At 45.3% G+C, this 27,500-nt stretch overlaps 1 protein-coding gene across 2 annotated transcripts in view; it reads right to left on the bottom strand.

Moving 5' to 3' along the window:
• The window catches only part of LOC128692644 (protein sprouty-like), a 123,397-nt gene that overhangs the window by 14,391 nt on the left and 81,506 nt on the right, over positions 1–27,500 (bottom strand). Inside the window, exon 1 of one of the 2 annotated variants that reach the window (XM_053781885.2) lies at positions 23,236–23,258. The exons of the other annotated variant lie outside the window; for it this stretch is intronic. The gene's annotated coding sequence lies outside the window, so the exon portion shown is untranslated. Of the gene's footprint in view, positions 1–23,235; positions 23,259–27,500 lie in introns of those variants that run through there. 2 annotated transcript variants of the gene reach the window in all.

Raw genomic sequence — 27,500 nt, 5'->3', positions numbered from 1 at the left:
AAACCCTAGCTCTGATACTTGCATTGGAACATTTTGAGGTCTATATGGGGCAGTCGTCCCAAGTGGTCACAGTCTACAGCAATCACAATCCTCTGGTTTACCTCAATTCCATGAAACACCACAACACACGTCTGATGAGATGGAGTCTCAGGATTGCAACCTTACAATATTAAACTCATCCATATTGCCATCAAGGAAAATAAGCTGGCCGATTCCCTTTCCCCATGTTTGATTTAAGTTAGGATGTGTTAGGGACTATATGGGTAGTTTAGCTCTTTTTTTTTCCTTTAAAAATGTTTTTTAATGATGCTGGTGGGCTTTTTTTGTGTGTGTGGGGATATTCTGTTGCCGTCCACAAGTGTCTTGAACCAACATTAACCCTACTGTCTGCTGTCTCGCTCTGGGATAGAGTTTGACTTTGAGTCTCGAGAAAGAGTTGATTGGTTGAGAGGAAAAGTGGTTCCATTATTGTTCAGTGCAATGGTGGCAAGCTACCCATGGAGGTGGAGAGCCCTTCTGGGGTTGGGTTGTTGCATGCAAAGAGTATGTTACAATTTAATCGGCATATGTCACACTCCTATATAGGCCACCTCCCAACCAGTGAACCGGATGCTAAGGGTTTAACGATCAATATGGTACCCATTGTTAAATCAGAACCTTGGTTCATTAACCAATCACAGGCAAGCCTGCCAAAGCTGAAGCAATGTGTTTCACTTGCAAGAAGCATTGGCAGATTTGCTTACCTGTTGGTTGAATACAGTGCACTCTCTCTGGCTTCTGCTTTGCCATCTGTCACCATGGTGTAGACTTATTATTCTATCTGTACATAGTGTACATATCTGTATATAAGTGGGTGAAGGCAAACTATACATTATAGTCTACTGGTTAACTCTGCTCCGATTCCTATTACAACCAGGTCTCACAGGCCATTCTTTACCTGTGTTCGTAATAGCTCACAACAAAGCTAATAGAATTCTTAACTTCATATCAAGAAGAATAACTAACAGGAATCCTCAGGTTATGTTTCAACTGTATCACTGGTGAAGCCTCATTGAGATTTTGCTGCACAGTTCTGGTCACAATATTGCAGAATGGACACAAATGTGCTGGAAAACGTACACTTAAGGATGACAGAGTTGATCCCATGTATCAAAATCTTTCCTAAGAGGAAAGACTGAGGGCACTGAACCTGCGCTCTCTAGAAAGACTTAGAATTAGGTGTGATATGATTGAGATGTATCAGTGGAAAATAGGAATAAATAATGGTAACATAAATAACGTGCTTAAAAATCTAAGACAAAAACATTGAAGGGAAAACCTCGTGTAGCTTTAAAAATAGGTTAAATGGGTAGGTGTGGGTGGGTGTAAACTGGACCAGGAAGGAGCACTGCAGCAGGCCTACTGGCCTGCTGCAGTGCTCCTTCCTTCTCATGTTCTTACAGCCAATGATGGCACCATGACCAATGATGGCACTATCGGTAGTGATGACACCATGACCAATGATGGCACTATCGGCAGTGATGGCACCTCGACTAATGATGGTACTATCGGCAGTGACGGTACCATGACCAATGGCACTATCGGCAGTGATGCCATTGTAACCAGTGATGGCACTATCGGCAGTGATGGTACTATGACCAATGATGGCATTACAGGCTGTGATGGCAATATCAGCAGTGATGGTACCCTGACCAATGATGGCACTTTCGGCAGTGATGGCACCATGACCAATGACGGCATTATCGGCAGTGATGGTACCATGGGCAGTGATGCCATTGTAGCCAGTGATGGTACCACAACCAATGATGGCACCATGGGCAGAGTATATCTGGATAGGGTTCAAGGATCAACGCCCCAGTGGCCCGGTCTGTAACCAGGCCTCCTGGTGGAACAGGGTCTGATCAACCAGGCTGTTACTGCTGGCCGCACGCAGACCAGTGAACGAACCACAGCCCGGTTGATCAGGTACTGACTTTAGGTGCCTGTCCAGTGCCTTCTTGAAGACAGACAGGGGTCTACTGGTAATCTTCCTTATGTATGTTGGGAGGCAGCTGAACAGTCATGGGCCCCTGACACTTACTGTGTCTCTTAGTGTACTCGTGGCGACAGTTTTTCATTGGGGGGATGTTGCATCTCCTGCCGAGTATTTTGCTATCGTAGGGAGTGATTTTCGTGTGTAAATTTAGGACTAGTCCCTCTAGACTTCACCAAGTGTATATAATCATGTATCTTTCTCGCCTGCATTCCAGGGCAAATCAAGGGACCTCAACTGTTCCCAGTTGTTAGGTGCTTTATCGTACTCATGTGTGCCGTTAAAGTTCTCTGTACATTCTCCAGGTCTGCAATTTCGCCTGCCTTGAAAGAAGCCGTTAGGTACAGCAATATTCCAGTATAGAGAGCACAAGCGCTTTGAAGAGAATCATCATGGGCTTGGCATCCTTAGTTTTGAAGGTTCTCATTATCCATCCTATCATTATCGTAGCAGATGTGATAGAAACATTGTTGTGATCATGGGCAGCGATGCCACTGTAGCTAGTGACGGCACCATGACCAGTGATGGCACCATGGACAGTGATGACACCATGGCCAGTAATGGCACCATGGGCAGTGATGGTATCGCAGCCAGTGATGGCACCATGGACAGTGATGAAGAAAGGAAGGGTGGCAGGTGGGAGAGAAGGCAGGAGGGTAGAGGGGCAGGAGGGGAAAGAGGACAAGAGGTAGAGAGGGAGGGCAGGAAAGAACGAGGGGGAAAAAGGGGTCAGGAGGTAGTGAGGGGCAGGGGGGAAGCGAAAGATAGAGTGAATGAGGGGCAAGATGGCGTAGGACTGGTAGTAGGGAAAAGAGGAAGGGGCCGAAGGGAGGGGGAGGGGCAAGGGGGGGGGCAGGATGACGCTCACTGGTGTAGAACCCTCATTTCCTTTCTCACACTACCTCCGGGGTAAGAGGGGCCTATGTGCCGTCCTAGGGGTAGGGACGGGAGGGGTGTCTGCTGGGGGAAGGGGAGGGGGGCCTTAAGCAGGGGAGAGGAGGGGGTCAAATTGGGGTAGATAGGTAAGGGTGCCAGGGTTGTTGTTGGTGGTAGTGACGTTGTTGGTGTGGGTGGTGACGTTGTTGGTGTGGGTGGTGACGTTGTTGGTGTGGGTGGTGACGTTGTTGGTATGGGTGGTGACGTTGTTAGTGAGGTTGGCGACATTGTTAGTGAGGGTGGTGACGTTGTTGGTGTGGGTGGTGACGTTGTTGATGTGTGTGGTGACGTTGTTGGTATGGGTGGTGACGTTGTTAGTGAGGGTGGTGACGATGTTAGTGAGGGTGGTGACGTTGTTAGTAAGGGTGGTGACATTGTTGACATGGGTGGCGACGTTGTTGGTGTGGGTGGTGACGTTGTTGGCATGGGTGGCGACGTTGTTGGTGTGGGTTACCTGGAGGTTACCTGGAGGTTATTCCGGGGATCAACGCCCCCGCGGCCCGGTCCATGACCAGGCCTCCCGATGGATCAGGGCCTGATCAACTAGGCTGTTACTGCTGGCCGCACGCAGTACAACGTACGAGCCACAGCCCGGCTGATCCGGCACTGACTTTAGGTATCTGTCCAGCTCTCTCTTGAAGGCAGCCAGGGGTTTATTGGCAATTCCCCTAATGCTTGATGGGAGGCTGTTGAACAGTTTTGGGCCCCGGACACTTATGGTGTTTTCTCTTAGTGTACCAATGGCGCCCCTACTTTTTATTGGCGGCATTTTGCATCGCCTGCCCAGTCTTTTACTTTCGTAGGGAGTGATTTCTGTGTGCAGATTTGGGACCATTCCTTCCAGGATTTTCCAAGTGTAGGTTATGATATATCTCTCCCTCCTGCGTTCCAACGAGTACAAGTCAAGTGCTTCCAAGCGTTCCCAGTAGTTAAGGTGCTTGACAGAACTTATACGTGCAGTAAAGGATCTCTGTACACTCTCCAGATCTGCGATTTCACCTGCTTTGAATGGAGATGTTAATGTACAGCAGTATTCCAGCCTAGAGAGAACAAGTGATTTGAAAAGGATCATCATAGGCTTGGCATCTCTCGTTTTGAAAGTTCTCATTATCCATCCTATCATTTTCTTTGCACGTGCGATCGTGGCACTGTTGTGATCCTTGAAAGTGAGATCCTCAGACATTACTACTCCCAGGTCCCTTACATTATTTTTCCGCTCTATTGTATGGCCGGAGTCAGTAGTATACTCTGTTCTAGTTATTATCTCCTCCAGTTTTCCATAACGGAGTAGTTGGAATTTGTCCTCATTGAACATCATATTGTTTACCGTTGCCCACTGGAAAACTTTGTTTATATCTTCTTGGAGGTTAACCGCGTCCTCAGCAGATGACAGCCTCATGCAGATCCTAGTATAAGGATGATACGGTGCTGTGGTGTATATCTCTGTTTATGTCTGATATGAGGATAAGGAATAAGATGGGGGCGAGTACTGTGCCTTGTGGAACAGAGCTCTTCACTATGGCAGCCTCCGATTTAACTCTGTTGACCACTACTCTTTGTGTTCGATTTGTTAGGAAGTTGAAGATCCATCTCCCCACTTTCCCAGTTATTCCTTTAGCCCGTATTTTATGGGCTATTACGCCATGATCGCATTTGTCAAATGCTTTTGCAAAGTCTGTGTATATTACATTTGCATTCTGATTTTCTTCCAGTGCATCCAAGGCCATGTCATAGTGATCCAGTAGTTGTGAGAGGCAGGAGCGACCTGCCCTGAACCCATGTTGCCCTGGATTGTGCAGATTTTGGGAATCCAGGTGATTTGCAATCCTGCTTCTTAGCACTCTTTCAAAGATTTTTATGATGTGGGACGTCAGAGCTATTGGTCTATAGTTCTTAGCTAATGCTTTGCTGCCACCTTTATGGAGTGGGGCTATATCCGTTGTTTTAAGTGACTGTGGAATTTCACCCATGTCCAAGCTCCTCCTCCATAGTGTACTTAGGGCACGCGAGAGGTGTTTCTTGCAGTTCTTAATGAAAACAGAGTTCCACGAGTCTGGGCCCGGGGCTGACGTTGGTGGTGGCGACGTTGCTGGTGTGGGTGGTGACGTTGTTGGTGTGGGTGGTAACTTTGCTGGTGTGGGTGGCGACGTTGTTAGTGAGGGTGGTGACGTTGTTGACATGGGTGGCGACGTTGTTGGTGTGGGTGGTGACGTTGTTGGCATGGGTGGCGACGTTGTTGGTGTGGGTGGCGACGTTGTTGGTGTGGGTGGTGACGTTGTTGGTGTGGGTGCTGACGTTGTTGGTGTGGATGCTGACGTTGTTGGTGTGGGTGGTAACTTTGCTGGTGTGGGTGGCGACGTTGTTAGTGAGGGTGGTGACGTTGGTGTGGGTGGTGACTTTATTGGTGTGGGTGGTGACGTTGTTAGTGAGGGTGGTGACGTTGGTGTGGGTGGTGACTTTGTTGGTGTAGTTGGTTGAGATGTCCCGTAGCTGGATCGCTAGCGCACTCAGAGGTCCCGTGTTTGAATCTCCTCCGGTACGGCTGGAAAACACTAGGGACGTGTTTCCATAAGACACCTGCTGTCCCTGTTCACCCATCAGTATAAAATGGGTACCTGGGTGTTAGTTGATTGGTGTGGGTCGCATCCTGGGACAAAACTGACCTAATTTGCCAGAAATGCTCTACATAACAAGAGGCTTTCTATATAGTAGTATGTCATTGATGTCAACTATGTTTGTATACTATGTACTTGAAGTAAATATATTAATATTATTATTATTATTATTATTATTATTATTATTATTAGCAGTGACTTTCTTAGTGTGAGTGGTGACGTTGTTGGTGTGGGTGGTGGGGGTGACGCTGATGGTGTGGGTTGTGGGGGCGATGTTGGTGTGGGTGGTGGGGTTGACGTTGTTAGTGTGGGTAGTGGGGGGTGACGTTGTTGGTGTGGGTAGTGGGGGTGACGTTGTTAGTGTGGGTAGTGGGGGTGACGTTGTTGGTGTGGGTCGTGGGGGTGACGTTGTTGGTGTGGGTAGTGGGGGTGACGTTGTTGGTGTGGGTAGTGGGGGTGACGTTGTTGGTGTGGGTAGTGGGGGTGACGTTGTTGGTGTGGGTAGTGGGGGTGACGTTGTTGGTGTGGGTAGTGGGGGGTGACGTTGTTGGTGTGGGTGGTGGGGGTGACGTTGTTGGTGTGGGTGGTGGGGGTGACGTTGTTGGTGTGGGTAGTGGGGGGTGACGTTGTTGGTGTGGGTGGTGGGGGTGACGTTGTTGGTGTGGGTGGTGGGGGTGACGTTGTTGGTGTGGGTTGGGATTACGGGTACTAGAGGGAGGGAAAGGAAGGAATGGTTGGGGTCAGGAGAAGGAACGGTTGGGGTCAGGGGAAGGAATGGTTGGGGTCAGGGGGAAGAATGTTTGGGGTTAGTGGTAAAAATGCAGGGAGGGGGTTCAGGGATAAGAATAAAGAACGTCAGAGGGAAGAATGATAGAGGCCAAAGGGAAGAACGAAGGGGTCAGAGAGAAGAATGAAGGAGGTCAGGGGTACAGAAGATTAGTTCTAGAGCTAACATGAGTGAACGATGTTTGAACACTAGAATAACTACACCTGATGACAACGAAAGAGAGAACATGAATCAGACACTCATGACACAGACTCAGGAGAGACAGACAAACAGAGCAAAATGCCATAAATTGAGAGAAGCCTAAAATACTTCCTCACACATGCAAAATCCAGGGCAAAACCCTTTAGTATTGGCCTTTTAAAGGATATGGAACATTGACAACAACAAAGAAATGAGTGAATTACTCAAATTCCAATATGATTCAGTGTTCAGTGAGCCATTGATCAGCCTAAATTTTAACGGCCCGAACGAATGATACACAAAATCCTCCAGACATCTCCCTAATATATGATATAACCCCATATGACTTTGAAGAAGCCTTTGATTACATGCTCATGCACTCCGCCCCCAGGCTCGCCCCTGACTCCTGGTGAATCTATATTCATCAAGAATTGCATGAAACTATCATCACGTGCCTTGCATATTTTATAGAGGAGCCTGGACACTGGAGTCATCCCGCAGTCATTAAATACCACTGATACTGCCCCAAGACAGAAAGGTGGTAGCAAAACAACCACACAGGCCCACCATATACCCCACACTACAATAACCCCAACCTTAGCTAGAGAACATGCACCTGGCTTGTGTATGTGGGGTACTCTGGAAATATACCCGAATTGGAAAAGTCTGTGTGATGTTATACATAAATGTTTTAAGTCTCTGTATTATATACATCCCATATAACAATGCATTGAGTGCAGAGCAGAAAGGTAAAGTGGAAATTAGGTTCTTGTGGTACCCAGTTTGCAAGTAGGATATATGCAGGATGGCAGTACAGTATACCTGGGGGACATGTGAAAAGGCTCTTGGAAAAAATCCAGAATCACATTCAACCTTTCTTTTACAAAACATGTCTCCTGTGCAAGAATAAACATAGCATCCAAAAATGACATCCATCTAGAAAGGTGTTTCTGGATCTGCAATAAGAATGTGGAACTATGAACAGATGCCAGGAAAGTACTCAGGAGGTTATTAAATAATAAGCATGAAAACAAAGAGGAACTATTGGATAGTCTACCCAGAATATATAGAGCATGGGAGAGGAGTAAAGTTTAACACTCAGAATGTCCCATCTACAACAGCTGACCCAAAAATAGACACCCACTGGAAGAAAAACACAGGAAACAAAATAATCAGCTAGCTCAGCCCCCAGCCCCCAGCCCTACGGCTGAGCCATACTCAGCCTCCAGCCATAGTGCAAATCTGGATTCAGCTAAAGACTCTTACAATTACAGATGCAGTAGAGCAGCCCTCTTCCAGGGAAAATGTTGGCCTCCTGAAAACAGATGGTGTCTCTGGCCTGGCTATCGAAGAGTGTAGTGCAGTTCTAGGATCTGCACAAATTGGTAATACATCCAGTACAAACTGTATATAACCAAAAGCAAAATGGTGCAAATTATATGCTTGGGGCATCTGTAAGCATGAAATATCGGGGAAAACAAATGGGACATGCAACTTTGAGCATCCCAAAAAATGCCGCAACCTCCTGTCTTGCAGATTCCTCCACCCTGAGATATGTCACTCTTCAGTCCTCAAAAAAAAAAAAAAATGTTAAAACACCAACTGCCCCACATACCAATTAAAAGGAACAAGGAAGAAGTAAACACCTCATAAAACAAATCTTAGTAGTTACAGTAGTTGACAACTCCACTACAAGTGATTTTTTAGTGGTAGGAAATGAAGAAAGAAAATGGAAAGAAATAACCAAAATAGTTCACCACCTTGGAGCCTTGTTGGACTGGAGGCACAGCCAGTGGCCCCTCCAGACTCACAGCTACTGATGCCAACAACAAAATCCCCCCAACAAACATGCAACACAACCTCATTTATACTTGCTAATATACAGGGCTTTAAGCCATCCAGCACCAACAAAATACCTTTCATCAGCGGACATCTAGGGGAGTGAAATGCACTGTTTGCAGCCTTCACAGAGACCCACGCTAAGGATTACTTTAACAACGAAATATGGATACCTGGGTACAACCTTTACAGATGCGACAGAAAGAACAGGCAACAAGAGGGGGTTGGCCTGTATGTCAAAGAGTCGCTCATTTGTGCGGAGATACTGAACACCACAAATGATGTAGTTGAAGCTCTAACAAAAATTGACAACCAAAACTTAGTCACTGTACCTGTATATAAACCACCAGATGCAACTTCCTAGCAATTCAAGGAACAGCTATCGAAAACTGACTACTGTCTGGAAAACCTTCCATCCCCATCCCCAAACATCTTGCTGCTTGGTGACGTCAATCTGAGGCATACAAAATGAAAGAATGTAGCAAATAATGTAGCAGAAATAATCCCTGGAGGCAGCTCAGATGAAGTCACACGTGAGCTGCTGAATTTCTGCCATAAACACACCCGAAGTCAGCAGATAGTGGAGCCAACAAGACTGGAGAACACACTTGACCTTATTTTCACAAATAACAAGGGCCTGGTAAGAAACATAACAATATAAAAAAAAAAACTAATTCTGATCACAATCTCATCGCAGTCCAGACTTATATGCACAGGGATCCTGACCAGCAAAATGCATACAGGTAAACTATGTCCTAAATAAAACATGTTGGGAAGATATCTTAAATAACATGGACCCTAACCAGTGCCTTCAAAAGATCAACTTTCTGGTAGCTGAAGTATGTTCACGGCATATTCCCATAAGAAAAAAGAAGAGAAGAAGTAAACTGGAAAGAGAGAAATGCTCCCTCTACAAGAGAAAGCGAAGAATCACTGAGCTCCTCAAGAATGTCAGATTATCTGAAACACAGAAGCACTAACCAGGGAAGTGGAAAATAATGAGCTTAAGTTAAAGAACTCATACAGGATCCAGGAGAGACAAGAGGAGCTAAAAGCGATTAGTTAAATTGAAAGAAATTAGAAATATTTCTTTTCATATGTCAAAAACAAAGCAAAAACCACATCTAGTACAGGGTCCCTGCTCAGACAAGACGGATCCAACAAAGATGACAACAAAGAAATGAGTGAGATGCTGAAATCTCAATATGACTCTGTGTTCAGCGAGCCACTAACCAGTCTAAAGTCAGACAATCCAAATAATTTTCTCATCAATGAGCCTCAAAACCGTCAACGTATGCCAAATTTCTGACATAACCCTAACTAGACTGAGAAAGCCACTGACAACATGCCCATGCACTCAGCCCCAGGCCTAGACTCGTGGAACTCTGTATTCATTAAGAACTGCAAGAAACCTCTCCCAAGGGCCCTAATTATGCTATGGAGAAGGAGCATAGATACAGGTAAGATTTCACAGTCACTAAAAACAACGGACATAGCCCCACTCAATAAAGGTGACAGAAAAGCAATAGCTAAGAACTATATCTATAATGTCCCACATAAAAATCTTCGAAAGAGTTCTTAGAAGCAGCATTGCATACCACTTGGACTCCCAACAATTGCACAATCCAGGGCAACATGGGTTCAGAGCAGAATGCAGATGTCGTATACACAGATTTTGCAAAAGCCTTTGACAAGTGCGATCATGGTGTAATAGCACACAAAATGTGTGCTAAAGGGATAACTGGCAAAGTAGGCAGATGGATCTTCAACTTTCTAACCAATCGAACACAAAGAGTAGTGGTAAAGAGAGTTAGGTCGGCAGCTGCCATAGTGAAGACCTCTGTTCCACAAGGCACAGTACTCGCACCTATCCTGTTCCTCATCCTCATATCAGACATAAACAGAGATGTAAACCATAGCACCGTATCATCCTTTGCAGACGATACTAGGATCTGCATGAGTGTGTCATCCACTGAGGACACGGCAAATCTCCAAGAAGATACAAACCAAGTTTTCCAATGGGCAACGGAGAACAATATTATGTTCAATGAAGACAAATTCTAACTGCTTCCAACAAGTCCAACTAGGACTGAGTATACTACAAACTCCAATCACACAACAGAGCGGAAAAATAATGTGAAGGACCTGGGTGTGGTAATGTCTGAAGTCCTCACCTTCAAGGACCACAACAGTGCCACTATCACATCTGCGAGGAAACTGATAGTGTCAGGAGCCCAAGGCTGTTCAACAGCCTCCCACCAGCCATAAGGGGAATTACCAATAGAACCCTGGTTGTCTTCAAGTGGGAGCTGGACAGATACCTAAAGTCAGTGCCGGGTCAGCTGGGCTGTGGTTCATACGTTGGACTACGTGCAGCCAGCAGTAACAGCCTGGTTGATAAGGCCGTTATCCACCAGGAGGCCTGGTCAGAGACCGGGCCGCAGCGGAATACCCTCCAGGTAGACAGAGTGCTGACGCCCCATATTATAAAGATTTTTGAAAGGGTTTTAAGAAGCAAGATTACCAATCACAGACTTGCAAAATTTGCACAGCCCAGGTCAACATGGGTTAAGAACAGATCGCCCCCACCTCTCGCAACTGCTGGACCATTACATGGATACACCGCAAGATAGCAAAATTGAGGTGTAGTGTACATCGACTATGTAAAAGTCTTTGACAAGTGCGACCGCTGGGTAATTACTCACATAATACGGGCAAAATAAATAACCGTAGAGGTGGGCAGATGGATATTTAACTTTGAAACAAAGAAACCAAAGAGTAATAGCCAACAGAGTAAAATTACAGGCTGTTAGTGATAGATTATGTTCCCTAAGGCCCAGTACTCGCCCCAACTCCCCATCCTCATTCTCATATCTGACAAAGACAGGGATGTAAACCATATCACTGAGTCATCCTTTGCAGACGATATTAGAGCCTGCACGAGTGTGTCAACCACAGAAGATAAAGTGTTCCTCTAAGATGATATCAACCAAATCTTCCAGTAAACTACTCACAATATGATATTCGCTGAGGACAAATTTCAGTCACTATGTTACGGAAGGGCTAAGGAGATAAATAATAAACTTGAGAGCACAGGACAAACGCAAATCACTCGACAAAACGTCTGGTGCTTGCCTGGCTGCCCGCTGGCCCACATAAACGTCGCAGCCTGGTTGATCTGGTACCTGGTGAAGATACCAGACAAGTACCAGATAAGCCTGGCTCAAGGCCGGGCTACAGTACTAGAAAAACACTATTAGCCCATCCAAGTATATCTAAGTTCACGACAAGATATTGTAGTAATTCTAGGCGAATTTAACCGAGTTAAAATGACAAAAATTATAAAAGAATTCAGGACAAAGCTCAGGAAAACGATGGGATCACTTGCAATAGGATCTTGATACCTTACTGATAATGAGCAGGAAATGCACTCTCTGTTTAACGGCTACTTCCTGTTGTTCTTCACACGGGAAGACACAAATGATATCCCAGCAATTTAAAAAAATCGCTTGAAGAGGAAAAAATAATTATCATCACAGTCACTAGACACGTAGATATCACATCGTTAAGATATATTAAAACAAAATAAGTCTCCGGTCCCTGGCGACCTGTTCTCAAGGGTACTTAAGAGTGTAAGAGGGAACTTGGTGAACATTTAACTAGTCTGGTCAGTACATTACAAACTTGTATTGTGACGGAGATGCTGAAGATGGCTAATGTAATAATAGTTTTAAATGAGGATATAAGTCCATACCATCAAATTACCGTCCATTGAGCCTGATCTCAATAAAAGGCTAAGTACTAGAAACAAGAGAGTCGATAGATCAAGAAGCCACCTTGATGAGAATAACCTGATCAAGAAGCGTCAGCAATAATTCACAAGGAGCAGTTCCTGCCTGACAAATTTACCATCTTCCTTCAACAACACAGTAGCAACTAAAGTACCACGATAATTTAGGGTTCGATAGATGGGAAATAATAGCGAGGAAAACAACGATGGGCTGTTATGGAAGCGATTTAATGGTAATACTTGGGGAGCCCAGCTTGCTTGTCTCGTGGGCCTATCCAGTGAGAGATGCCTGGCGCCGCATACCCAGGCTGTGGCAGGCTCATAAATGACATTAGATTAAACATGTTACACTAGTATTGGACTGATGAAAGTAACACCGGGAACTGGAGGAACCAAACATAACAGGAGGTACTGGAGGAACTAAGCATAACACTAGGTACTGGAGGAACTGAACATAACACTAGGCACTGGATGAACTAAACATAACACCAGGTACTGGAGGAACTAAACGTTAGATGACGTAATGAGAGAAATCAATGGAGCGGAGAGAGAGAGAGAGAGAGAGAGAGAGAGAGAGATGATGGAACATCTGGTAACAAGTCTCAGTACAGGTTTAAGATGAATTCCCGTCTGATCAACTTGAACGAATCGAGGACACAGTATTGTTTGTATTCACTTCGTAAAATTCCTGGTGAGCGAAACGTAGCTACAGGAGATGTCGTCACAGTAGAACCTGCTTCCATCAGCCTTGGTGGTGTCAAGCTACTGCCTCTCTCTCTCTCTCTCTCTCTCTCTCTCTCTCTGCCTCTCTCTCTGCCTCTCTCTCTCTCTCTCTCTCTCCCCATCAACTGTGATGGTGTTGTCAAGCTACAGTCTCTCTCTCTCTCCATCAACTGTAGTGTGTTGTCAAGCTCCTCTCTCTCTCTCCATCAACTGTGATGGTGTCAAGCTACTGTCTCTCTCTCTCTCTCTCCAACTGTGGTGGTGTTGTCAAGCTACTGTCTCTCTCTCTCTCTCTCTCTCTCTCTCTCTCTCTCTCTCTCCATCAACTGTGGTGGTGTTGTCAAGCTGGCTCTCTCTCCAACTGTGGTGGTGTTGTCAAGCTACTGTCTCTCTCTCTCCATCAACTGTGATGGTGTTGTCAAGCTACTGTCTCTCTCTCTCCATCAACTGTGGTGGTGTTGTCAAGCTCCTGTCTCTCTCTCTCTCTCTCCATCAACTGTAGTGGTGTTGTCAAGCTACTGTCTCTCTCTCTCTCCATCAACTGTGATGGTGTTGTCAAGCTACGGTCTCTCTCTCTCTCCATCAACTGTGGTGGTGTTGTCAAGCTCCTGTCTCTCTCTCTCTCCATCAACTGTAGTGGTGTTGTCAAGCTCCTGTCTCTCTCTCTCTCCATCAACTGTGATGGTGTTGTCAAGCTACTGTCTCTCTCTCTCTCCATCAACTGTAGTGGTGTTGTCAAGCTCCTGTCTCTCTCTCTCTCTCTCTCTCTCTCTCTCCAACTGTGGTGTCAAGCTACTGTCTCTCTCTCTCTCTCTCTCTCTCTCTCTCCAACTGTGGTGTCAAGCTACTGTCTCTCTCTCTCTCCATCAACTGTGGTGGTGTTGTCAAGCTACTGTCTCTCTCTCTCTCTCTCTCCATCAACTGTGGTGGTGTTGTCAAGCTACTGTCTCTCTCTCTCTCTCTCTCTCCATCAACTGTGGTGGTGTTGTCAAGCTACTGTCTCTCTCTCTCTCTCTCTCCATCAACTGTGGTGGTGTTGTCAAGCTACTGTCTCTCTCTCTCTCTCTCTCCATCAACTGTGGTGGTGTTGTCAAGCTACTGTCTCTCTCTCTCTCTCCATCAACTGTGGTGGTGTTGTCAAGCTACTGTCTCCCTCTCTCTCTCTCTCTCTCTCTCTCAACTGTCAAGCTACTGTCTCTCTCTCTCTCTCTCCAACTGTGGTGGTGTTGTCAAGCTACTGTCTCTCTCTCTCTCTCTCTCCATCAACTGTGGTGGTGTTGTCAAGCTACTGTCTCTCTCTCTCTCTCTCTCCATCAACTGTGGTGGTGTTGTCAAGCTACTGTCTCTCTCTCTCTCTCTCTCTCTCTCTCTCTCTCTCTCTCTCTCTCTCCAACTGTGGTGTCAAGCTACTGTCTCTCTCTCTCCATCAACTGTGGTGGTGTTGTCAAGCTACTGTCTCCCTCTCTCTCTCTCTCTCTCTCTCTCTCTCCAACTGTGGTGTCAAGCTACTGTCTCTCTCTCTCTCTCTCTCCATCAACTGTGGTGGTGTTGTCAAGCTACTGTCTCTCTCTCTCTCTCTCTCCATCAAGTGTGGTGGTGTTGTCGTTACTACTGTCTCTCTCTCTCTCTCCATCAACTGTGGTGGTGTTGTCAAGCTACTGTCTCTCTCTCTCTCTCTCTCCATCAACTGTGGTGGTGTCAAGCTACTGTCTCTCTCTCTCTCTCTCTCTCTCTCTCCAACTGTGGTGTCAAGCTACTGTCTCTCTCTCTCTCCATCAACTGTAGTGGTGTTGTCAAGCTACTGTCTCTCTCTCTCTCCATCAACTGTGGTGGTGTTGTCAAGCTACTGTCTCTCTCTCTCTCTCCATCAACTGTAGTGGTGTTGTCAAGCTACTGTCTCTCTCTCTCTCCATCAACTGTAGTGGTGTTGTCAAGCTACTGTCTCTCTCTCTCTCCATCAACTGTAGTGGTGTTGTCAAGCTCCTGTCTCTCTCTCTCTCTCTCTCTCTCTCTCTCCAACTGTGGTGTCAAGCTACTGTCTCTCTCTCTCTCCATCAACTGTGGTGGTGTTGTCAAGCTACTGTCTCTCTCTCTCTCTCTCCATCAACTGTGGTGGTGTTGTCAAGCTACTGTCTCTCTCTCTCTCCATCAACTGTAGTGGTGTTGTCAAGCTCCTGTCTCTCTCTCTCTCTCTCTCTCTCTCTCCAACTGTGGTGTCAAGCTACTGTCTCTCTCTCTCTCCATCAACTGTGGTGGTGTTGTCAAGCTACTGTCTCTCTCTCTCTCTCTCCATCAACTGTGGTGGTGTTGTCAAGCTACGGTCTCTCTCTCTCTCTCTCTCCATCAACTGTGGTGGTGTTGTCAAGCTACTGTCTCTCTCTCTCTCTCTCTCTCTCCAACTGTGGTGTCAAGCTACTGTCTCTCTCTCTCTCCATCAACTGTCGTGGTGTTGTCAAGCTACTGTCTCTCTCTCTCTCTCTCTCTCTCTCTCTCTCCAACTGTGGTGTCAAGCTACTGTCTCTCTCTCTCTCTCTCTCTCTCTCTCTCTCTCTCTCTCCAACTGTGGTGTCAAGCTACTGTCTCTCTCTCTCTCTCTCTCCATCAACTGTGGTGGTGTTGTCAAGCTACTGTCTCTCTCTCTCTCTCCTCTCCATCAACTGTGTTGGTTTTGTCCAGCTACTGTCTCTCTCTCTCTCTCTCTCCATCAACTGTGGTGGTGTTGTCAAGCTTACTGTCTCTCTCTCTCTCTCTCATCAACTGTGGTGGTGTTGTCAAGCTACTGTCTCTCTCTCCATCAACTGGTGGTGGTGTTGTCAAGCTACTGTCTCTCTCCATCAACTGTGGTGGTGTTGTCAAGCTACGTCTCTCTCCATCAACTGTGGTGGTGTTGTCAACTACGTCTCTCTCTCCATCAACTGTGGTGGTGTTGTCAAGCTACTGTCTCTCTCAATCAACTGTGGTGGTGTTGTCAAGCTACTGTCTCTCTCCATCAACTGTGGTGGTGTTGTCAAGCTACTGTCTCTCTCCATCAACTGTGGTGGTGTTGTCAAGCTACTGTCTCTCTCTCTCTCTCTCTCTCTCTCTCTCTCTCTCTCTCTCTCTCTCTCTCTCTCTCTCTCTCTCTCCATCAACTGTGGTGGTGTTGTCAAGCTACTCTCTCTCTCTCTCTCTCTCTCTCTCCATCAACTGTGGTGGTGTTGTCAAGCTACTCTCTCTCTCTCTCTCTCTCTCTCTCTCTCTCTCCATCAACTGTGGTGGTGTTGTCAAGCTACTGTCTCTCTCTCTCTCTCTCTCTCTCTCCATCAACTGTGATGGTGTTGTCAAGCTACTCTCTCTCTCTCTCTCTCTCTCTCTCTCTCTCTCTCTCTCTCTCCATCAACTGTGGTGGTGTTGTCAAGCTTCTCTCTCTCTCTCTCTCTCTCTCTCTCTCTCTCCATCAACTGTGGTGGTGTTGTAAAGCTACTGTCTCTCTCCATCAACTGTGGTGGTGTTGTCAAGCTACTATCTCTCTCCATCAACTGGTGGTGGTGTTGTCAAGCTACTCTCTCTCTCTCTCTCTCTCTCTCTCTCTCTCTCTCTCTCCATCAACTGTGGTGGTGTTGTCAAGCTACTATCTCTCTCCATCAACTGTGGTGGTGTTGTCAAGCTACTATCTCTCTCCATCAACTGGTGGTGGTGTTGTCAAGCTACTGTTTCTCTCCATCAACTGTGGTGGTGTTGTCAAGCTACTGTCTCTCTCCATCAACTGTGGTGGTGTTGTCAAGCTACTGTTTCTCTCCATCAACTGTGATGGTGTTGTCAAGCTACTGTTTCTCTCCATCAACTGTGATGGTGTTGTCAAGCTACTGTCTCTCTCTCTCTCTCTCTCTCTCCATCAACTGTGATGGTGTCAAGCTACTGTCTCTCTCTCTCTCTCCATCAACTGTGATGGTGTTGTCAAGCTACTGTCTCTCTCTCTCTCTCTCTCCATCAACTGTGGTGTTGTCAAGCTACTGTCTCTCTCTCTCTCTCTCCATCAACTGTGGTGGTGTTGTCAAGCTCATGTCTCTCTCTCTCTCCATCAACTGTGGTGTTGTCAAGCTACTGTCTCTCTCTCTCTCTCCATCAACTGTGGTGGTGTTGTCAAGCTCATGTCTCTCTCTCTCTCCATCAACTGTGGTGTTGTCAAGCTACTGTCTCTCTCTCTCTCTCCAACTGTGGTGGTGTTGTCAAGCTCATGTCTCTCTCTCTCTCCATCAACTGTGGTGGTGTTGTCAAGCTACTGTCTCTCTCTCCAACTGTGGTGTTGTCAAGCTACTGTCTCTCTCTCTCTCTCTCTCCATCAACTGTGATGGTGTTGTCAAGCTACTGTCTCCCTCTCTCTCCAACTGTAGTGGTGTTGTCAAGCTACTGTCTCTCTCTCTCTCCAACTGTAGTGGTGTTGTCAAGCTACTGTCTCTCTCTCTCTCCATCAACTGTGATGGTGTTGTCAAGCTACTGTCTCCCTCTCTCTCCATCAACTGTGGTGGTGTTGTCAAGCTACTGTCTCTCTCATTCTTCATCAACTGTGATGGTGTTGTCAAGCTACTGTCTCTCTCCATCAACTGTGGTGGTGTTGTCAAGCTACTCTCTCTCTCTCTCTCCATCAACTGTGGTGGTGTTGTCAAGCTACTGTCTCTCTCCATCAACTGTGGTGGTGTTGTCAAGCTACTCTCTCTCTCTCTCCATCAACTGTGGTGGTGCTGTCAAGCTACTGTCTGTCTCCATCAACTGTGGTGGTGTTGTCAAGCTACTGTCTCTCTCCATCAGCTGTGGTGGTGTTGTCAAGCTACTGTCTCTCTCCATCAACTGTGGTGGTGTTGTCAAGCTACTGTCTCTCTCCAACTGTGGAGGTGTTGTCAAGCTACTGTCTCTCTCCATCAACTGTGGTGGTGTTGTCAAGCTACTCTCTCTCTCCATCAACTGTGGTGGTGTTGTCAAGCTACTCTCTCTCTCTCTCCATCAACTGTGGTGGTGTTGTCAAGCTACTCTCTCTCTTTCTCCATCAACTGTGGTGGTGTTGTCAAGCTACTGTTTCTCTCCATCAACTGTAGTGGTGTTGTCAAGCTACTGTCTCTCTCCATCAACTGTGGTGGTGTTGTCAAGCTACTCTCTCTCTCTCTCCATCAACTGTGGTGGTGTTGTCAAGCTACTGTCTCTCTCCATCAACTGTGGTGGTGTTGTCAAGCTACTGTCTCTCTCCATCAACTGTGGTGGTGTTGTCAAGCTACTGTTTCTCTCCAACTGTGGTGGTGTTGTCAAGCTACTGTCTCTCTCCATCAACTGTGGTGGTGTTGTCAAGCTACTGTCTCTCTCCATCAACTGTGGTGGTGTTGTCAAGCTACTGTTTCTCTCCAACTGTGGTGGTGTTGTCAAGCTACTGTCTCTCTCCATCAACTGTGGTGGTGTTGTCAAGCTACTGTCTCTCTCCATCAACTGTGGTGGTGTTGTCAAGCTACTGTTTCTCTCCATCAACTGTGGTGGTGTTGTCAAGCTACTGTTTCTCTCCATCAACTGTGGTGGTGTTGTCAAGCTACTGTCTCTCTCCATCAACTGTGGTGGTGTTGTCAAGCTACTGTCTCTCTCCATCAACTGTGGTGGTGTTGTCAAGCTACTATCTCTCTCCATCAACTGGTTGTGGTGTTGTCAAGCTACTGTTTCTCTCCATCAACTGTGGTGGTGTTGTCAAGCTACTGTCTCTCTCCAACTGTGGTGGTGTTGTCAAGCTACTGTTTCTCTCCAACTGTGGTGGTGTTGTCAAGCTACTGTCTCTCTCCATCAACTGTGGTGGTGTTGTCAAGCTACTGTCTCTCTCCATCAACTGTGGTGGTGTTGTCAAGCTACTATCTCTCTCCATCAACTGGTGGTGGTGTTGTCAAGCTACTATCTCTCTCCATCAACTGGTGGTGGTGTTGTCAAGCTACTGTTTCTCTCCATCAACTGTGGTGGTGTTGTCAAGCTACTGTTTCTCTCCATCAACTGGTGGTGGTGTTGTCAAGCTACTATCTCTCTCCATCAACTGGTGGTGGTGTTGTCAAGCTACTGTTTCTCTCCATCAACTGTGATGGTGTTGTCAAGCTACTGTCTCTCTCCATCAACTGTGGTGGTGTTGTCAAGCTACTGTCTCTCTCCATCAACTGTGGTGGTGTTGTCAAGCTACTATCTCTCTCCATCAACTGGTGGTGGTGTTGTCAAGCTACTGTTTCTCTCCATCAACTGTGGTGGTGTTGTCAAGCTACTGTCTCTCTCCATCAACTGTGGTGGTGTTGTCAAGCTACTGTTTCTCTCCAACTGTGGTGGTGTTGTCAAGCTACTGTCTCTCTCCATCAACTGTGGTGGTGTTGTCAAGCTACTGTCTCTCTCCATCAACTGTGGTGGTGTTGTCAAGCTACTGTCTCTCTCTCCATCAACTGTGGTGGTGTTGTCAAGCTACTGTCTCTCTCCATCAACTGTGGTGGTGTTGTCAAGCTACTGTCTCTCTCTCCATCAACTGTGGTGGTGTTGTCAAGCTACTGTCTCTCTCCATCAACTGTGGTGGTGTTGTCAAGCTACTCTCTCTCTCTCTCCATCAACTATGGTGGTGTTGTCAAGCTACTGTCTCTCTCTCCATCAACTGTGGTGGTGTTGTCAAGCTACTGTCTCTCTCCATCAACTGTGGTGGTGTTGTCAAGCTACTCTCTCTCTCTCTCCATCAACTATGGTGGTGTTGTCAAGCTACTGTCTCTCTCTCCATCAACTGTGGTGGTGTTGTCAAGCTACTGTCTCTCTCCATCAACTGTGGTGGTGTTGTCAAGCTACTCTCTCTCTCTCTCCATCAACTATGGTGGTGTTGTCAAGCTACTGTCTCTCTCTCCATCAACTGTGGTGGTGTTGTCAAGCTACTGTCTCTCTCTCCATCAACTGCAGTATTATTAATCTTTTTTGTTCTCAACTCTCCTAAGATTTATATCTATTGTTATTCACACAGGTGCTGGTAATAACATCTAGTTATACACACAGGTGCTGGTAATAACATCTAGTTATACACACAGGTGCTGGTGATAACATCTAGTGTTATACACACAAGTGCTGGTGATAACATCTAGTGTTATACACACAAGTGCTGGTGATAACATCTAGTGTTATACACACAAGTGCTGGTGATAACATCTAGTTATACACACAGGTGCTGGTGATAACATCTAGTGTTATACACACAGGTGCTGGTGATAACATCTAGTTATACACACAGGTGCTGGTGATAACATCTAGTTATACACACAGGTGCTGGTGATAACATCTAGTTATACACACAGGTGCTGGTGATAACATCTAGTGTTATACACACAAGTGCTGGTGATAACATCTAGTGTTATACACACAGGTGCTGGTGATAACATCTAGTGTTATACACACAGGTGCTGGTAATAACATCTAGTGTTATACACACAGGTGCTGGTGATAACATCTAGTGTTATACACACAAGTGCTGGTGATAACATCTAGTGTTATACACACAGGTGCTGGTGATAACATCTAGTGTTATACACACAGGTGCTGGTGATAACATCTAGTGTTATACACACAGGTGCTGGTGATAACATCTAGTGTTATACACACAAGTGCTGGTGATAACATCTGGTTATACACACAGGTGTTGGTGATAACATCTAGTGTTATACACACAAGTGCTGGTGATAACATCTGGTTATACACACAGGTGCTGGTGATAACATCTAGTGTTATACACACAGGTGCTGGTGATAACATCTAGTGTTATACACACAAGTGCTGGTGATAACATCTGGTTATACACACAGGTGCTGGTGATAACATCTAGTGTTATACACACAAGTGCTGGTGATAACATCTGGTTATACACACAGGTGTTGGTGATAACATCTAGTGTTATACACACAGGTGCTGGTGATAACATCTGGTTATACACACAGGTGTTGGTGATAACATCTAGTGTTATACACACAAGTGCTGGTGATAACATCTAGTGTTATACACACAGGTGCTGGTGATAACATCTGGTTATACACACAGGTGCTGGTGATAACATCTGGTTATACACACAGGTGTTGGTGATAACATCTAGTGTTATACACACAGGTGTTGGTGATAACATCTAGTGTTATACACACAGGTGCTGGTGATAACATCTGGTTATACACACAGGTGCTGGTGATAACATTTGGTTATACACACAGGTGCTGGTGATAACATCTGGTTATACACACAGGTGCTGGTGATAACATCTGGTTATACACACAGGTGCTGGTGATAACATCTAGTGTTATACACACAAGTGCTGGTGATAACATCTAGTGTTATACACACAGGTGCTGGTGATAACATCTAGTGTTATACACACAGGTGCTGGTGATAACATCTAGTGTTATACACACAGGTGCTGGTGATAACATCTAGTGTTATACACACAGGTGCTGGTGATAACATCTGGTTATACACACAGGTGCTGGTGATAACATCTGGTTATACACACAGGTGCTGGTGATAACATCTGGTTATACACACAGGTGCTGGTGATAACATCTAGTGTTATACACACAAGTGCTGGTGATAACATCTAGTGTTATACACACAAGTGCTGGTGATAACATCTAGTGTTATACACACAAGTGCTGGTGATAACATCTAGTGTTATACACACAGGTGCTGGTGATAACATCTAGTGTTATACACACAGGTGCTGGTGATAACATCTAGTGTTATACACACAGGTGCTGGTGATAACATCTAGTGTTATACACACAAGTGCTGGTGATAACATCTAGTGTTATACACACAGGTGCTGGTGATAACATCTAGTGTTATACACACAAGTGCTGGTGATAACATCTAGTGTTATACACACAGGTGCTGGTGATAACATCTAGTGTTATACACACAGGTGTTGGTGATAACATCTAGTGTTATACACACAGGTGCTGGTGATAACATCAAGTGTTAGTCACTCATGTACTGGTGATTAATTTTTTCACACTTTCATTCTTCAAGTTCCGGTGAACCAAACGTCTACACAATAAAAAGTCATAACTGGCTTTGTGTCTCATTACACACCTGCTTCAGCCATAACATTTCTCACTTAACCTCACAATTAGCATTCCTCTCATCTTATGATTTATTTTAAACTTCTCCCCGTGCGACGCATACAATTCTAAAAAGCTAAATCTGATTATCGTACACTTGATGTCTACTACCAAACTGTTTGCCAGGATCAGTAGTATTTCTCTGGAAAAATCACGTACATCATACGTTAGAAAGTTCAATCAACAATTCTGTTTTTTTCTCATTCCTGCAAACGCCAATGTTGGAAATTTTCATCAGGATCAGAAAATATTTAGTTCCTAAGTTATTTAAAATCTTGCTTTGCATTTGTCCTTTGTCTAAGAGTACTGTCCTTACACCTGAGGAAGGGCTCACTTTATCCATGTCTAGAGTTCCTCAAACATGAGGAAGGTCCCACTCTATTCTTTTCTAGAGCTTCTCAAACCTGGGCAAGTGCACTCGCTTACTGAAATATGTTAGGAAAAACTATAATAGCATTATTTTGAGAGGGGAAGGTCAGTGGCACTAAAAGTATGCTCCAGACCCAGGAGAAGATGCAGGTTGGAAAGGGAGAGGCGTGGCCACTATAGGAAAAGACGATGGACAACAAAGCTCTTCAAAGGACACTTTCGGAAGAAGAAAAACCAAGACTAGGGAACTGGAAAACGTTGAGATCAAATTATATGCATCAGAGTCCAGGAGATATAACTTCTGAAAGGTTTCGAGAGTTTTCCTAATGCTGCAGCCCGGCCCTGGACACTAGATAGATAGAACAGAGGGAGCAAAAACAAGTTAACGAAATTGAGAGATACTCAAAATACTTCTTTTCATACGAAAGATCTAAGGAAAAAGCATCAAGTATCGTGCTTTTGACTAAAGGAAACAGAACATGCAGTGACCCTAACGAGTTCTTCATGAATGAAATGTAAAACGCTACAGATATCTCCATAATCTCCGATATAACCTTCACCTCAAATGACTTCAAATAAACAACTGATTGTATGCCCATGCACTCGGTCCCAGACTCAGAATCATAGATCTCCGTATTCCTTAAGAATGGAAAGAAACCACTATCATGAGCCTTAAATATGCTATGGAGAAGGAGCCTGGACACTGGAGTCATCCCATAGTTACAAAACACTAATGTTACCTTACTCCACAAAAGCGGCAGTAAAGGAATTTAAAAAGAAATAAACTGACAGCACTAACGTCTCACCGTTATCAAGATTATTGAAAGGGATATACGAAGCAAGATTACCAATCATATGGAACTGCAGAAGTTGCACATCCCGGGTCAAAATGAGTTCAGAACAGGTCGTTCCTCCCTCTGGCTCTACTGGATCATTACGACAGTCTTGGATGCACTGGAAAACAAGCAAAATGCAGATGTAGCGTACATCAAATTCGCAAAATCCTTTGAGAAGTGCGACAATTGGGTAATTGCACTCAAAACATATGCTAAAGGAATATCTGGAAAGGTGGTCAAATGAATTTTAACTTCCTAGCAAATAAAACCCAAAAAATAATAGTAAACAGTTAAATTAGTGGCTGCTATAAAGAAAAGTTGTGTCCCCAAGGCACAGTACCCATCCCACTTCTCTTTCTCATTCTAATATCTGCAGACGACAATAGCATCCGTATGAAAGTGGCATCTATAGAAGATACAGTGAGCCTCCAAGCTAATATAAACGAAGTCTTCCAGTGAACTACTGAAAACAATATGATGTTTAGTGAGGAATGACGAAAAAAAAAAAACAAGATCAGGGTACAAGACAAACTAAAATTACTCGACAAAGAGCAAATCTAATGCGAGAAACCTGAAAATGATAATTTTATATCTCACCTTCAAGGAGCACAACAATGTTACTAATGCAACTACAAAAAAAAATTAAAGATTGAATAAACAGCACCTTCTAAGCTGGAATAATGCTGTGTACTAGTGGCCACCTTCAAGGCAGGAGAAACTGCAGAATTGGAAAATTTAAGAACCTTCACAGCTCATATAAATTCAGTCGAGCACCTAAATTGCTGGGATTGCTTATAGTCCCTAGAGTACTCTGGAGAATGCAGACGAGAAAGATACATCATAATCTACACCTGGAAGATACCGGAGGGATTGGTCCCAAGCCTACAGGATACTTCTGATGAAAAGCAGGAGAACGATAATACACAGAGAACTCAATAAGCGTTAAAGGAACCACGCCTCTAACACCCTCCCCTCACGCATAAGGGGAAGTACCATAAAACTCTTAGCTGTCTTCAAGAGGACACTCGACAAAATCCTCAAATCAGTTCCTGATCAGCCGGGTTATAGTGCACACCTTGGAGTGCATGCAGAAGAGGCGCTCTAGAGGTTAACTCTCCTCTAAGACTTGTCCTCACTTCAGGGAAGGCGCCCCCATATACTCAAACTTTATATAAATGCAAGAGCGAGATTCCTCTGACTAGTGTACCTGATGTCGAATCTAATTCTAACCCATTAGCCTCCAGCCACAAAACTGCATCACTATCACTGCTAGGACTCCCAGGTCTCTCACTCTAGGCTTCTTACTGGGTTCTTTTCCCCAGGCTCTCATTTCTAGGCTTTTTGTTGGGTTCTTTTCCCCAGGCTCTCATTTCCAGGCTCTTACTGGGTTCTTTTCTCAGAGTTCTTACTCCCAGGAAAACACAAGGTACCTCTCATATGCCTTGATGAGTTCCCAGATTTTTTCTACTCCCAGAGCCGAGTCTTGGGCCAGGCTTGTCTGTTATTACTTGAGTCACCCAGGCTGTTGCTGCTGGCGGCCCGCTAGCTCACACAGCCATCACCGCCTAGTTGATCTGGCAAAGATACCTGTCCAGTTGTGAACCCTTTTTGTATATGGTCGTGTAATACAGTACTCAGTAGCGGCACACGTGTGGTGGGTGAGGCGTGAGGGTTTGTGGTGGTGGTGGAAGAATTACTGGGGGAATGGGAGGGGCTGGTAGGATGTAGGATTGGGAAGGGGAAGCACACGGGTTGGGGAACGGAGGAGGGTAAGAGAAGTGTTTTGTACAAGATTTCCTTCAGTTTAATAATAATAATAATAATAATAATAATAATAATAATAATAATAATAAATTAACTCTGATTCAAGTGTAAAAATCACATAGTAACGTTACGGAGGTAAGAAGATGAGAGGTGGTTACCTGAAGCGTTACTTGAGGTGGTGTTACTTGTGGTGTTACCTGAGATGGTGCTACCTGAAGTGTTACTTGTGGTGTTACCTGAGATGGTGCTACCTGAAGTGTTACTTGTGGTGTTACCTGAGGTAGTGCTACCTGAAGTGTTACTTGTGGTGTTACCGGAAGAGTTACTTGAGGTGGTGTTACTTGTGGTGTTACCTGAGATGGTGCTACCTGAAGAGTTACTTGAGGTGGTGTTACCTGAAGATTTACTTGAGGTGGTGGTGTTACCTGAAGTGTTACTTGAGGTGTTGTGGTGTTACCTGAAGTGTTACTTGAGGTGTTGTGGTGTTACCTGAAGTGTTACTTGAGGTGGTGTTAATTATGGTGTTACATGAGGTGGTGTTAATTGAAGTTACTTGTGGTGTTACTTGAAGTGCTACTTGGTGTTACCTGAAGAGTTACTTGATATGGTGTTACCTGAAGTGTTACTTGTGGTGTTACCTGAGGTGGTGTTACCTGAGGTGGTGTTACCTGAAGTGTTACTTGAGGTGTTACTTGTGTTACCTGAAGTGTTACTTGAGGTGCTGTTACTTGTGGTGTTACCTGAAGTGTTACTGTGCTGTTACTTGTGTTACCTGTAGTGTTACTGTGCTGTTACTTGTGGTGTTACCTGAAGTGTTACTTGAGGTGCTGTTACTTGCGGTGTTACCTGAAGTGTTACTTGAGGTGCTGTTACTTGTGGTGTTACCTGAGGTGGTGTTACGTGTGTTACCTGAGGGGGTGTTACTTGTGGTGTTACCTGAATTGTTACTTGAGATGGTGTTACTTGTGATGTTATGAGGTGGTATTACCTGTGATGTTATCTGAAGTGGTGTTACCTTAAGTGTTACTTGTTACTTGAGGTGGTGTTACCTGTGGTGTTACCTGAAGAGTTACTTGAGGTGGTGTTAATTATGGTGTTACCTGAGGTGGTGTTAATTGAAGTTACTTGTGGTGTTACCTGAAGTGCTACTTGTGGTGTTACCTGAAGAGTTACTTGAGATGGTGTTACCTGAAGTGTTACTTGTGGTGTTACCTGAGGTGGTGTTACCTGGAGTGTTACTTGAGGTGTTACTTGTGGTGTTACCTGAAGTGTTACTTGTGGTGTTACCTGAAGTGTTACTTCAGGTGTTACTTGTGGTGTTACCTGAAGTGTTACTTGTGGTGTTACCTGAAGTGTTACTTGAGGTGCTGTTACTTGTGGTGTTACCTGAAGTGTTACTGTGGTGTTACTTGTGTTACCTGAAGTGTTACTTGAGGTGCTGTTACTTGCGGTGTTACCTGAAGTGTTACTTGAGGTGCTGTTACTTGTGGTGTTACCTGAGGTGTTACGTGTGTTACCTGAGGGGGTGTTACTTGTGGTGTTACCTGAATTGTTACTTGAGATGGTGTTACTTGTGATGTTATGAGGTGGTATTACCTGTGATGTTATCTGAAGTGGTGTTACCTTAAGTGTTACTTGTTACTTGAGGTGGTGTTACCTGAAGTGTTACCTGAGGTGGTGTTACGTGTGTTACCTGAGGGGGTGTTACTTGTGGTGTTACCTGAATTGTTACTTGAGATGGTGTTACTTGTGATGTTATGAGGTGGTATTACCTGTGATGTTATCTGAAGTGGTGTTACCTTAAGTGTTACTTGTTACTTGAGGTGGTGTTACCTGGTGTTACCTGAAGAGTTACTTGAGGTGGTGTTACTTGAGGTCTGACCTGAGGTGGTGTTACTTGAGGTTTGACCTGTGGTGGTGTTACTTGAGGTGATGTTATCTGATGTAGTGCTACCTGAGGTGTCAGGACACAGATGTCCACTGTACCCAGGTACTGTACCTATTTACCACTTGGTGAGCAGCAGCAGTAAGCGAAAGGTCACTTGCTTCACACGTCTCGTCCGTGCACAGTTCGAACCCAGGAGCTTTTATTTGGTATAGCACGCATGGGGTAGTAGGTGGTGAGTATGGGAAGTGGGTAATAGGTGGGGTGTATGGGGAGGGGGTTGTAGGTGGGGGTGTTTGCGGGAGGATGAAGGGACGTAGGGGAGCAGAGTGGGTGTGGGTATTTCTGGGTTTCTCAGGGTGGGAAGATGGAAGAAGTGGGGTGGAGCTGTTAGCATATTGGGGGATGGGGAGTTTGTGGGTGATTGGTTGTTACTGAGTGGGTCGGGTGGGTCAGTAGGGAGGGTGGGGATATAATGGTGGCTGTGATCGCTTTTGCATATACACGTGCGAGTGTGTTCGCACATGCGCGTGCACCAGTGCTTGGTGTAAGCATCTATCAGCGCAGACCAGTCTGTACCCGTGAACCCAAGTGTCGATTTAATGGGGAGGGGTCACCGCCCCCGCCC

This window comes from Cherax quadricarinatus, chromosome 6 (genome assembly GCF_038502225.1).
Source record: "Cherax quadricarinatus isolate ZL_2023a chromosome 6, ASM3850222v1, whole genome shotgun sequence".
NCBI lineage: Eukaryota > Metazoa > Arthropoda > Malacostraca > Decapoda > Parastacidae > Cherax > Cherax quadricarinatus.
Note: the sequence above shows the minus strand (reverse complement) of the source record. Positions and strands in the feature narration are given on the sequence as shown.